At 40.4% G+C, this 13,656-nt stretch overlaps 2 pseudogenes; both read left to right on the forward strand.

Annotated features, from left to right (window-relative positions):
* Positions 1-5,655: 5,655 nt before the first annotated feature.
* Positions 5,656-7,298, forward strand: LOC103586506 (annotated as a pseudogene).
* Positions 7,299-7,312: 14 nt separating this feature from the next.
* On the forward strand, positions 7,313-8,806 carry LOC103586507 (annotated as a pseudogene).
* The last annotated feature ends 4,850 nt before the right edge of the window (positions 8,807-13,656 follow it).

Raw genomic sequence — 13,656 nt, forward strand, 5'->3', positions numbered from 1 at the left:
TTTTTATCTTCGTAGTACAAACACGTAGTAGCACAAGGCAACAACAGAAATGTAAAATCACAACTTTTCTAATCTGGACACTTAAAGTTAAAAGATTTCTGGGCCTTGCTTTTGTTAGAGCCACACTATACTTGTTGGCCAGCAGCAGGAGGCATTACTGCATCAGAGTCAGAAGAGGCTATCGGCCTTCTTTTGACTTCTTAGATGTCCTTTCCCATCTGAGCCAAATAATTCCTTCCTTCTGAAGCCACCCTTTCCATCTGCCTTGCAGTTCTCTTCACAAAGAGAGTAAGGTCAGTCTCCCAGTAGAAGGGAAATTAACTCCCCCTTATTTTACATCTGCACTGAGAATAAACAGATTCCAGGCCCTTCATTATTTTGAAACTCATATAAGCTGGTTTTATAAGACAGTGTAACCTACACATTTGGTCAAATAGATCAACAGAGTAGGGGATAAAAAGAAAAAAAAATTGTATTGATTTTACCATTCAAATCCATTATTTCCAACAACTGTCAGAGTCAAATCTCAATACCCAGTGAAATTACATCAACAGATCCGCTGGGTCTTCAACAATGACCTGGAATCTCCCACTGTCAGGAGAAAGGACTCATGTGGCATTTGTACACATCAGTATAGTACAGCTTCATGTCATTCAGAGACAACCCTATGTGGGCTGCATCGTTTACTCCATCTTGCACAGATACATAAATAGCATTTTTAACTGTACAAATATTATTACAGCCCCAACCAACTTAACCTTGCAAATGACACCATCTCTGGCTATAAAGTCTGCTTCTTACTGCCTGCAGGAAGTGCCCAGGGAAAATGAGGAGAAATTAGTTTATTTTACTTACTACAGAGATTGGAACATACTCTTAAAAAAAAAATGACATAAGCATATGTGCCATAATTCCTGGCCACATGAACATTCAATTACTTTATAATTATGCTTTTTATGCAATCATACCAGGACATAGCTCAAAATATTTGGATTCACACATGATATCCAAAGGGAAATTTTCTACATAAAGAAGTACTCTAATTATATACAATGCCTGTCTCAGAGAGGTGGCATGAAAGGAGGTGGAAGGAAGCTATTGTTTGCTTTCTCAGGATTTATTGTACTTATCGGTCTATTTCATCATGAAACTTCTCTGTGCCCAGCCCATTAGTGTAAAGAAAAAATACATATTTCAAAGTGTGTAGCTGGTGAAGGAGACTCCTCTACCATATAAATTTTACATCAAAACCATCATGCAGCTTCTAGCCCATGCTGGGCTCATAGAACTGTGTTTTTCAGATGGGAAGAGTGTGGTTCCTCTAAAATAACCCTTGACCCAGTGACTGGGCCTATGAAGATAGATTCAGACTGCCAAGTTCCCATCTAGCACTTGGCTTTGTCTTTCTGTCTCCTCCTGTTGACTTTGACCCCAGGATTAGCAAGGTACTTTAGATTCAGACTTGCCCCTGCAAAGATTTGGTGACATATTTTTGCTACTTTCATAGTTTTCGTTGGCTACACCCTGAAATACTCTTCTGCTGCAGGAACTGGGTTTTGCCTATTCCCATCTCTGGCTTTTGATCTCATACTTCAATCATGTAATAAATATTTGCTGATCACCTATTATGTGCCAGGCATCTGCTGCTTAGAGTACAATGATGAACAAAATACAGTGTCTGCCTTAGTGGAAATGATTGTCTAGTGGAGGATACAGGGACCTAAACAGGTAGCTATGATATGTGTCATAAGTGTGGTGAGAGGGAACAACATGGGTTTCTTGCCAGCAGAGAGGGAAGACACCAAGTCAGGACTTGGGGGTGGGGAAGTTCCTTGCGGGTGTAACCAGGGAGCCTTCCTGGAGTCCAAAGCATGAACTTTATGTCTAAACAATAGGGCTCAGAGCAGGGTCACCATCCAGAGCTGTTGGGAAATGGATTTTGATGTCCTCATGCCTTCGACTTCTCACCTACCATAATAGTTTCATTCTCAAACTGTTTGCTCTCAGATTTCGGCTTCTCTTTCTTTTTCTCAGTCCTATCATAGAGAACTTAGTTTATGGCATTTCCCATAACTTCTCTTGGGGAACAATGACCCATGCAATATGAAGGACAGGAAACTGTGAGGCTTGTTCATGGTAGTGGCCAGTAGGGGCTTTGGGGGAAGCACCAATAGTCTCCTGCACTGCAGCCAGGTCCCTCTCCCATTCATAATATTGTTCATATGTGCCTTCTCCAACTCTCTTTATTGCTTAGACCCTGGCTCCAAGGTTTGGTCTAATTTATTATTTTCTTCAAATAATCAGCTTCAGCTTTGCTGGTTCTCTATTTTCTTTTTCTCTATTTTAGTTTATTAAGCTTACTCCTCTCTGTATTGTATTGTTAATTCTATTTTCTTTGGGTTTATTTTATTCTTCACCCCCTCCCAAATTCTAAAGTTCTACCCTTCAATCTTTAATTTTCACTCATTTGTGATATAATTTAATGCTACAAATTTCCATTAAATCTTGCTTCCATTGTTTCACAGAAGATTTAATGTGTAATGTTTTCCTTATATCTCAGTTCTAAGTATTTTTAAAAATCCATTTTGATTTCTTCTTTGGCCCATGTGTTCTCTAGATGTATGTTTTTAAACATCTAAATTTATTTTAATTACTTTCTATTATTATTTTAACACATGGCTTTGGCAGGAAACATGGCTTGTATAGAAGCAATTATTTTAAATTATTTCAGATTTGTTTTGTAGCTTGGTTCATGGTCACCTTTTGTTTATAATCCCTGCATAATTAAAAAAAAACATTGATAGTTTTTAATTGTTGGTTGAGTGTTTTGCCCTTTTTGCTAAACTATTGCATGTCTTTAATTTTCCAACTTAACATCCCAGTATTTGAGGGAAATATTGAAATTTTCTACTGTGAATGTGGATTTATTTATTTCTTACTGTGTGTCTATCGATTTTCACTTTACATATTTTATAACTAATTTATGAAGTGAATTTAATTTATAATTATATTTCTAGTGGATGGAAACTTTAATCTTATCAGCCATCTTCTTTGTTCTTAAAATGCTATTGTCTTACCATCTGTTTTGTCTGACATTACTATAGCTACCTTAGCTTTCTTCTGGTCAGTATATGCCTCATATATATCTTTTTTCATCTTTTAACTCTGCCTGTTGGTGTCCTTATGTGCTAGGTATGTCTCTTGTTTACAATTTATGGCTCGATTACTTTTAAAAGTTTAAAAAAATTCAAACTATAATTTCTGTCTTTTAACTGATATTTATTTATTTTTTTTGTGCGTTTTTTTTTTTTTTTTTTTTTGTGACCAGTAAGGGGATCGCAACCCTTGGCTTGGTGTCGCCTGCACTGCGCTCAGCCAGTGAGTGCACTGGCCATCCCTATATAGGATCTGAACCCACGGTGGGAGCCCCACTGCACTCCCAGCACCGCACTCTCCCGAGTGAGCCACGGGGTCGGCCCAACTGATATTTATTTTTAATTATTTCTACCATTTAATTTAGTTCACACTTTTTTTGTTTCACTTTTTCTGTATTCTTCTTTGTATTTTCTTGCTTTTTTCTCTACAGGTAAACTTATTGTTGGTTTTCATTCTATTTTTCCTTTCCCATATTGAGAAGTTATAAATTCTATTTCTATCATTTTACACCTAAACTTGATATTTTACCAAGTGGACCTAAAATTTGACCAGGTTTGAAGTTAACTTGATACCAATTTGAAAGATACGCACTATAATCTGAATGTGTGTGTCCTCCTAAAATTAATATGTTAAAATCCTAACCCCCAAAATGATGGTATTAGGAGGTGGAGGCGTTGGAAGGTTATTAAATCATGAGGACAAAACCTTAATGAATGGGATTAGTGCTCTTATAAAATAAGCCAAAGGGAGCTCTGTTGCCCCTTTCAGTAAGTGAGAACACAAGAAGGCACCCTCTCTGGGGAAGCAAGCTCTCACCAGACACTGAATCTGCCAGTGCCTTGATTTTGAACTTCCCAACTTGCAGAACTGTTAGAAATAAATTTCTGTCTCTAAGCTACTCAGTTTATAATATTTTATTATAGCAGCCCAAGCAGATTAAGACAATATGGAATTGACAAGCTTTAATATCAATCAGCTATCTCCCAATTTATATGCTAAAAATTTCTCAATATTGTAGATTTCTTTTTTCAATCCTACAAATTGTATACAAGTATAGTTTTTTATTTTTTATTTATTTATTTATTTTTTTAGATTTCTTAAATATTTACCAAAGTTTTTGCATATATCCTCTTGGTTTTAGCCCTTTCTGAAATCTTTTTCCTTCCACTTGAAGTATTATGAAGCCTTTAAAGGTTCTTTTAATGAAATTCTATTTTTCTATAAACTTCCAGTTTTTATCAAAATGTCTTCATTTTTATCATTGCTCTTGAAAAATAACGTTGTTATACACAATTCTAAGTTGACAGTTCCTGCTCAGCACCTTGAAGATGTTATTACACTGAGTTTTGTTTTCCATTATGGCTTTGAGATATCAGTTTTCCAGCAATTTCTTTTCTTTTGTATAGATCTGTCTTGTCTTCTCTGGAAGCTTTTAAGATCTCAGGGTTTTTGGTTGCAGTTTCACTAAAATACGTTTAGGAACACGTTTCTTTTAATTCACTTGGCTATGTCACTAGGACAATACAGATCTGGGTCTATTCTATCTTCATTCAATTGTCCTGGCTTGTTGGATGAGTTCATATTTACTCCGCATTATATGGTGGCCAGCATTGGTGCCAAGGGTAACCCTGAATTTTGTTTTGGAAATTTCCCTTTATTTGTCCTAATTGTAGAAATGTATTCTCATTTTTGTAGATCTATGATCCCCTTTCTTACATCAGGAGAGTCCTCAAAGTACAAAGGTCACCATAATTTAAAGTAGAAGTCCTTATTAATTTGCTTTACAGATTTTCCTTTTAGTGTCTTACTCTTTCCATCATCATGTCAATCCCTTTTCTGGATGCAGGTGTTGACTATAAGATAACTGTAACTCCCCAACTCTCAATGCTTTCCTCCTTTATGTCTAACCTCTTTCATGGTTTCATAGTTTCAGCTTGCAAAAGAAAAAATATATATATATCTACATTTACATGTGTGTATGTATGTGTGCGCTGTCACAAGATTTTGGGCCATAGTTATGGCCACATGTTTAAACCAATAACCAAGTTGTGGCCAAAAATGAGATAATTTAACCATATATGCCCAGAATATAATGCTATAGGTAGCATAAAGTACTGCTTATAAAGTATTCTGCCTTTCAATCCCCCACATATCCTGAATTTAATCAAGCCTTAGATATAATTTCTACAGAAATTCAAGCAGCAGAGGAAGAACTTAAAATGTCACCATTAGGAAGCATCAACTTTGTGGGGAATGTGAGATATTCTACAGAATGACCATTTCTTCAACAACACAATGGCATAAGGAAAAAAAGGAACTGGAGGGAAGGTTAGGGATAGAGTTGAGAATGAGGATGGAGTTGTGGTGGGGATGGGAATGAGGTTGGGGAAGGAATGGGTGGAGGTGACAATGGGCTATGGGGGGGATGGGAGTAGTCACTGTGCAGAGGAAAGAATGGGATGGAGGTGGGGATGGAGATGATGACGGCATGGGGTGGGAATGGGGTTGGGTGATCTTGGGAAGAGACACGCAGGTGGATGTGTTGGTGAACTGGAAGGAGCACTGCTGGCCTGGCCATACCCCATCCCTGCCACCTCCACCCCCACCTGGCAGATCTGGGATGTGGTGGAGAAGGCAGACATTGGCTGCACTCTGGCCTGTGGAAAGGACTATGTGGGAGTCTTCACAGATGTGGGTCTGGACTTCTGGACTGGCAAAGACCTGCAGACCATGCAGAGATAGAGCTTGAGTGCCCAGAATCAGCTGCCCACTGACGTTGTCCCCTGTAGCTCACAGAGAAAAGGACAAAGTGGGTCAGTACTCCAACAAGGAGCTACACGGGTGTTGCGAGGATGGCATGTGGGAGAACCCCATGCAGTTCTTGTGCCAGTGCAGGGCCCAGTTTGTCATCCTGGATGAGTCATGCCTGAAGGCCTTCCTGGACTGCTGCAACTACATTGCCAAGCTGCCACAGCAGCGTATGTGCATGATGGCCCCCTGCACCTGGCCAGAAACGATCCGGGTGAGGACATAATCCCAGGAGAGAACATTATTTATTGAAGCCAGCTCCTAAAGAGCTGGCTGGTGGGACATAGAAGAATTGAAAGAACCAGAAAAAAATGAAATATCCATAAAGATCATGAGTGTTTTTGTCAGAGTCCATCACCACTTCAGAGATTATGGCTGCGAGCTTGTAGGACAAGAAAGGATCTTGAGGGATATTAGGTCGCAGTGATGCAGGACTTCTTTATCTACCTGTGGCTACCCTACTCAGTTGTGGGCAGTGAGCAGGTGGAAATCCCAGCCATACTCTACAACTACCGGGAGGAGAAACAGCTCATGGTGAGCTCCTCTACAGTCCAGCCTTCTGCAGCATGACCACCACCAAGAAGTGCTACCATCAGGCTGTGATCATTCTGCCCAAGCTGTCAATGCATGTTGTAGTGCCCCTGAAGACTGTTCTACAGAAGATGAAAGTCAAGGCTGCAGTCTACAACCACTTTATCGGAGATGGTGGTATCAAGAAGACTCTGAAGGTCATGCCAGAAGGAATCAGAATCAATAAAACTTTCACATGCTAGATCCACTTGGCCATGGGGAAATGCAGAGAGAGGAGGTCCATCCTGCAGACCTCAGTGACCAAGTCCCGGACACCTCATCTGAGACCAGGATTCTCCTGCAAGGGACCTGAGTGGTTTAGATGACAGAGGATGCCATCAGTGCAGAGCATCTGAAATACCTCATCATGACCCCCTTGGGCTGCAGGGAAGAGCCACATGATTGGCATGACACCCATAGTCATTGCTGTGCACTACCTTGACCACACTGAGCAGTGGGAGAAGTTTGGCCTGCAAAGTAGCAGGATGCCCTGGAACTCATCAAAAGGGGTGCACCCAGCAACTGGACCTCAAACAACCCAGCTTGCTCTATGCTGCCTTCCTGAACTGGGCGCCCAGCATCTGGTCAAGGTCTTCTCTCTGGCCATCAACCTCATTGCCATTGACTCCTAGGTCTTCTGCGGGGCTGTCAAATGGCTGATCCTGGAGAAACAGAAGCCTGAGGGAGCATTCCTGGACGATGGTCCCGTGATATATGAAGAAATGATTGGTGGCCTCTGGAACCAAGAGGGGAAAGATGTGTCCCTTATAGTCTTTTACATGAAGCCAATTACATGAATGTGAAGAGACCATATGCTGCGGCCATTGCTGGCTATGCCCTGGCCCCATTAGGCAAGCTGGAGGGCTCCACTTCAACAGGTTTTTGAGCACAGCCACAGATAAGAACTGCTGGGAAGAGTCTGGTCCACAGCTCTACAATGTGGAGACCACATCCTACGACCCCTTGGCCCTGCTGCTGCTTAAAGACTTTGACTCTGTGCCTCCCATTGTGCACTGGCTCAATGAGCAGAGATACTATGGTGCTGGCTATGGCTCCACCCAGGCCACTTTCATGGTGTTCCAAGCCTTTGTGCAATACCAAAGGAATGTCCCTGACCACAAGGAGTTGAACCGGGATGTGTCCATCAAACTTCCCAGCTGCAGCTACCCGGTCAGGAACTGCATTCTCTGGTAATTGGCTAGCCTCCAGCAGTCAGGAGAGACCAAGGAAAATGAGGGTTTCACATTAACATCCAAAGAGAAAGGCCAAGACACCTTGTTGGTAGTGAGAGTGTTCCATGCTCACATCAAAGACAAAGTCACTTGTGAGAAGTTTGACCACAGGTTCACCATAAGACCATCCCTGAACCAGTCAAGAAGCCGCAGGATGCCAAGAGCACTATGGTCCTTGACATCTGTACCAGGTACCTGGGAGACTGGGATGCCACTATGTCAATCCTGAGTATATCCAGATGAATGGCTTCATTCCTGTAATTGGGGACCTCAATCTGCTGAGCACTAGAGTTGACAAATACATCTCCAAGTATGAGATGAACAAAGTATTCTCTACTAAGAACAGCCTCATCATCTATCTGGACAAGATCTTTCACTCTGAGAAAACATGTATATCCTTCAAAGTTCCCCAGTATTTCAATGTGAGGCTAATCCAGCCTAGGGCAGTCAAGGTCTACTCCTATTACAACCTGGAGGAAACTTGCACCAAGTTCTACCACATGCAGAAGGAGAAAGGAATGCTGAGCAAGCCCTGCCATAGGGATATGTGCTGCTGTGCTGAGGAGAATGGCTTCATGCCGTTCATCTTCGTTCATCTTCATGGACGACAAGGTCACCCTGGACAAGGCCTGTAAGCCAGGAGTGGACTAGGTGTACAAGACCAAACTGAACAAGAGGGAGCTGGCAGATGACCTGACTAATATATGGTGCTCATTGAGCAGATCATCAAGTCAGGCTCGGATGAGGTGCAGGTTGAGCAGATGCTCAGGTTCCTCAGCCACATCAAGTGCAGGTATGCCCGAAAGCTAGAGGAGGGAAAATGCTACCTCATCTGGGGTGTCTCCTCTGACCTCTCAGGAGAGAAACCCAATACCAGGTACATCATCAGGAAGGACACCTGGGTGGAGCATTGGCCTGAGGTGGAAGAATGCCAAGATGAGGAGAACCAGAAACAGTGCCAGGACCTCCTCGGCACCTTCACGGAGAACATGATTGTCTTTGGCTGCCAAACTGATGACTCCTTCTACGCCTCCCTATGACTTTTCCTCGCCAATAAAGTTTTGGTTATATTTCCAAAAAATAGAAGGAAACTGGGGATGGGTATGGTTTGGGACTAAGAGGGATTTTTAAGAAAATCAAGGGACATACCATGGGCAGACATTGTTCAGATCTTGATTTAAACAAACCAACTACAAAAAGACATTTGTAGACAATCAAGGAAATTTGAATATGAATTGGGTATTAAATGATATTAAAGGATTATTGCTAATTCAGTTAGATGTGATAATGACATCGTGATTATAAAAGAAATCATCTTTTGTTTAAAAAATAGTTTTACTGAAGTATGTCAGGGGAAAGTGATACCAGGCCTGAGATTTATTTTGCAATACTCTAATATAAAGGAATTTGGTAAATAAGACAAGTAGGGCAAAATGGCTTTGGTTTTTCATGCTGAAGTACATAGTGGTTCATTGTATGTGCTCCTTTTGTGAGCACTTGGAAATTTTCATCAATAGTTAAGAAAGAATAATTCAACTGTAAAATATATATTTTAAATATTTTGTGAGAATAGCTAAGCTTAAATAACTTTCTAAAAATACTATGTTTAAATGGTTTGCTTTGAGCATTGTTAGGAACTGTGAGGTCAAAATGAGTTTTTATGCACCATAGCTTTTGAGAGTCCAGGGCTTTGACTGCTCATGTTCCAGGTTACCCTCCTCTATTTTTCCACTGCAGGAGAAGAGCAAGATATAAAGGTATACTTGTCTGGCACAGGCTTTGTCTCTAGTTACTGGTTCTTGGTTGTTTTAGTCACTGTTTTTACTTTGACTTTTATTCTAAATTGCTTGTCTGGCTTTTGGTTTACTAGACCTCCATGTTTGGGGAATTCCTTGTATTTTCTCGCATTCTTGAGTTATGGCTTCATCAGAAGCATACCAATAGTTAAGAGCTCAGGGTTCTAGTCCTGCCTCTGCTCAGCATGATGATCTTAGGTCTAGATATGATTGCATTAGTTTTCTACTATTGTTGTAACAAATTTCCATAAACTCATTAGCTTAAAAGAGCAGACATTTATTATTTTATAATGTTATAGTTCGGAAGTCTGGCATGGGTCTTACTGGGCTAACATCAAGGTGTCAACAGGGCTGAGTTCGTTTCAGAATGCTCTAGATGAGGACCATCTCTATGCTTATGTGGGTTGTTGGCAGAATCCAGTTTCTTGTGGTTGCAGGACTGTGATTGCATTTTGTTGCTGGCTGTTAGCCAAGGGTCCTTCCCAGCTTCTAGAAGCCACTTGCATGCCTTCTCTGTTGCCACCCATTCCTCCATCTTCAGTGCCAGCAATTGTGGGTCCAGTCCCTCCTGTTTCCATTCTGTCCTCTTTCTTCTTCCATCTCATCTCCTATCCCTCCTTAGCTGGTCCTTTAAGGACTCATATGATTCGATTGAACCCACCTAGAAAATCTGGAATAATCTCCCCATCTCAAGGTCCATAACCTTGATCACATTTGCAGAATCCCTTTTGCCATGTAAGATAACAATCACAGGTTTGGGGTCTTAGGGCCTGAACATAATGGAGAGAGGGCATCATTCTGCCTACCACAATAATTTTTACCTCTTTGTGCCTCATTTTCTTCATCTGTACAATGAGGATTATAGCTTCTCAGTTATATTGCTGTAAAGATCCACTCAAGACTTGTAGTGAGGATCAACTGATGAGGCACAGATACTTTGCATATTTTAAAGTAATATACAAATATGAGATACGAATTAAATTGCCAATAAATTATATGTTTGCTAGACTTTCATATGTGGTTTTCGGTCTCCAATCACTAAGAAAAGACCTAACACTTGATAAATGTTTGCTGAGTGACAGTTGTTATCTTTTATCAGGGGCAGATCCCATTTTTGTGGGGCTTTAAGGATGTATAATTTGTAGCACCCTCTTTAAGAAATAGAATATAAAGTTTATAAATGTAAACTTAGATACAGGGCCATGGAAGAGGCCAGTGAAAATTAGGGGTTCTGAGATTTAAGCTTCATTACCTTTTGGAAAAATCTACACCTGCCTCTTACCTTTACTGTGTTTTTCTTTTTACCTTCTTGCTATGCACTGCCCCCTTGACTTGCTCCTGTATTTAATTCCTGGCATTTTGTTTTGTTTTGTTTTTGGTGTTCCTTATTCTGGAAATAAACCCCCATTTCATTGATTTCCTACTGGCCCTGGCCCAGTGTGACGGTAACTATGTAAGAAATAAATACACACTTAATGTATTTATCATATATTTGTTTAGTGCTCACAACATACCAGGGACTGGGCTCAGAGCTGTAGACATTGTGAAGACACTATATGTTACATTTCACAAGTTGCCTGGTTTTGATGGAATGAGAGAGAAATCCTGAGGGCACAGGTAAGCAGGTCATTTATCCAAAGTAGCCTGAGAAAAACTAGTTGGAACAGAATTAGAAGGTGTGAGCTAAGCAAGTACGCCTTGACACCCAACCAACAGAAGAACTGGCAAATGTTGGAAAGATGGGTATATTTAAAAGATTACAGAGTTGTAAGCAAGATAGGTCTCGTACATATGAGGAAGGTGTGCAAGAGCACAATCAGAATTCAAGTGCTGAGGCCCTTAGCACACAAGGTGAATTCAGGGCACACGGTGAATTGGGTGTGGCACCTGAAAGGAACTCCACAGGGCAATGTGCCAGTTCTTAAATTGCCCTTTATCAATTCACCTTGAAATCTTAATTTGGCATCAAAATATCTTTCCAGAGATTTTTTCCCCCCATCAATCTTTTCTTTTCTCATGTCAAGACAAACTTAGGTTATTAATCTCTCATAGACACTGTGATGTTTGACACATATTGTATTACTGGGATAAATGGAATTATTAATAGAAATTCCAGGGAACCTGAAGGCTCCTGGGAAACATATTTTAAATGAAGGAGACAGGATTATTTTATTTCTGGAAAGGCTTTTAATAATGTCACAGGGAGCACAAGCCATGTAACCTTGGCTGTATCCAATATGCACATTGTGTGCTTAGTATAGGTTGGCACACAATAAATGCTTACTTGTTAAAGAATTGTGTGAAGTTTCACATATTTAAGGATTTTCATGTTTGTGTCTTTTTTTTCCTGTAAAGCTCTCAGAGTTAGGGAAGGTGGTGTTACTTATTTTGCTTGGAGTTGGTTCGTACCATCTTTGATTTATTCTCTAAACTCTCGATGCTATCTATTTTGTTCCAGAAGCAGTGCTATGTGCTAGGGATGCTAAGATAAATAGATCATAATCTCTGCTGTTAGAAGTTTCTGGTCCACTGGGAAAAAAGACCATCACATAGAGGAATGTTGCATGTCTGGTGAACCAGACCACAGGGAAAGAAGGGCCCACTTGCTAGAGAGGCAAGGGAAGCCTTCACAAAGGCCAGCATTTTGGAGCTACATTCTGAAAGGCAAGTGGGAATTTGTCAGGCAGATAGAATTAGTGGGAGGAAATAATGAATAAATCAAGGTGAATGTGGAGTAGAGTTGGGGAGCAACCATGTGTAAAACATGCAGATAAGGATTTTCAAGTAGTCTACGTGTTTGAAAGGACAGGTGAGAGTGGCTATTTAAGCAATCAGTAAAGCTTCAGAGCCTATGGCCATCAGATCTCTTGACAATGGGTTCAAGTCTTCTCTGCTTCTGGACTGTGCTTCCTAGTGGCTTGTTTGGCATTATGCCATGGAGCCTGTGTTTGGCATATCATGAGCACTCAAATACTGTGCAAAGATGGATAAATGAGTGGATGACTACTTTGTGCTTCTTATCTGAAGCTGACAAAAATTTGGTGAGGGAGGGGCTTCATTCTTTCTTTTTTAAAAACTTTTGTGGTGCTGTGGACAGATCCGTTGTTTTTCTGTTTTATTCTCTCTTATTGTGCTCTTTCCTGCTGTCTCACACACACACACACACACACACACACACACACACACACACACACACACAAACCATACACCAGTTAATCACAGCTAAGCATCATTTCACCTACTTCTTCCTTCAGAGGATTTTACCCATTATGGGAGGTTTGGCTTAATGAGTCCTACATTTCAAAACCTGCCAATTTTTCTAAGGATCTTGTATTTTTCAATTAATTAGTTTTGATTGGGTTTTGTGTACCTAGGTCATGTCCCCAGTTATCCAACAGTGTCCTTTCTGATTGACAAATTGCTTATACTTCTCAAGTATAAGTGCATTCTGGAACTTCAAGCCTAGTCAGTTAAACTTCTCATAATGAGAAGTTCTGGATATGTGGGCTGGAGAACATCTGAACAGAATATCCTGTTACAACTTTTAACCAGTTCAAACCACCCATGAACTATGTGGCTATATTTCAACAATCGTCTTCTCCGAGTCCTGTCAACTGAAGAAGACTCCTGAGGGAGATAACACAATACCTTCCCTTTAGTTTTCTTTTCATAGAGTTATTTTTCCACTTGGGCAAAGAAAGAAAAATAAAAACAAATCTATAAGTGAGATATAATAATAGTCCCTTCAACTGCATTGACTTTGATTAAAAGCAGGAAATTTTCTACTACATTAAAGAAAACATGACATAACACCCTCTTTTTCAGTAATTTATCTGGCATTCGATGCAATACATAATTGGACAGCTGTTTTTCACTAAGTAGTTCTAGTTACCACCAGGAATGACAAATGTTTACAATCTATATCACCTTTGAATATAAGGGAGACATTCTGAATAGCATTTGAGCAAATATTTTGAGTGTAGATTTGAATGAGTTCATGGCCATTTTCTACCTTCACTCTCCTTTTTTTACTCTACTTTTTGATCTGACTTCTCTGGATAGTGCACTTTTCTTTAGATATTGTTCAGCCTTCC

Source organism: Galeopterus variegatus, unplaced genomic scaffold (genome assembly GCF_000696425.1).
Source record: "Galeopterus variegatus unplaced genomic scaffold, G_variegatus-3.0.2 Scaffold346, whole genome shotgun sequence".
NCBI classification, from domain to species: Eukaryota; Metazoa; Chordata; class Mammalia; order Dermoptera; family Cynocephalidae; genus Galeopterus; species Galeopterus variegatus.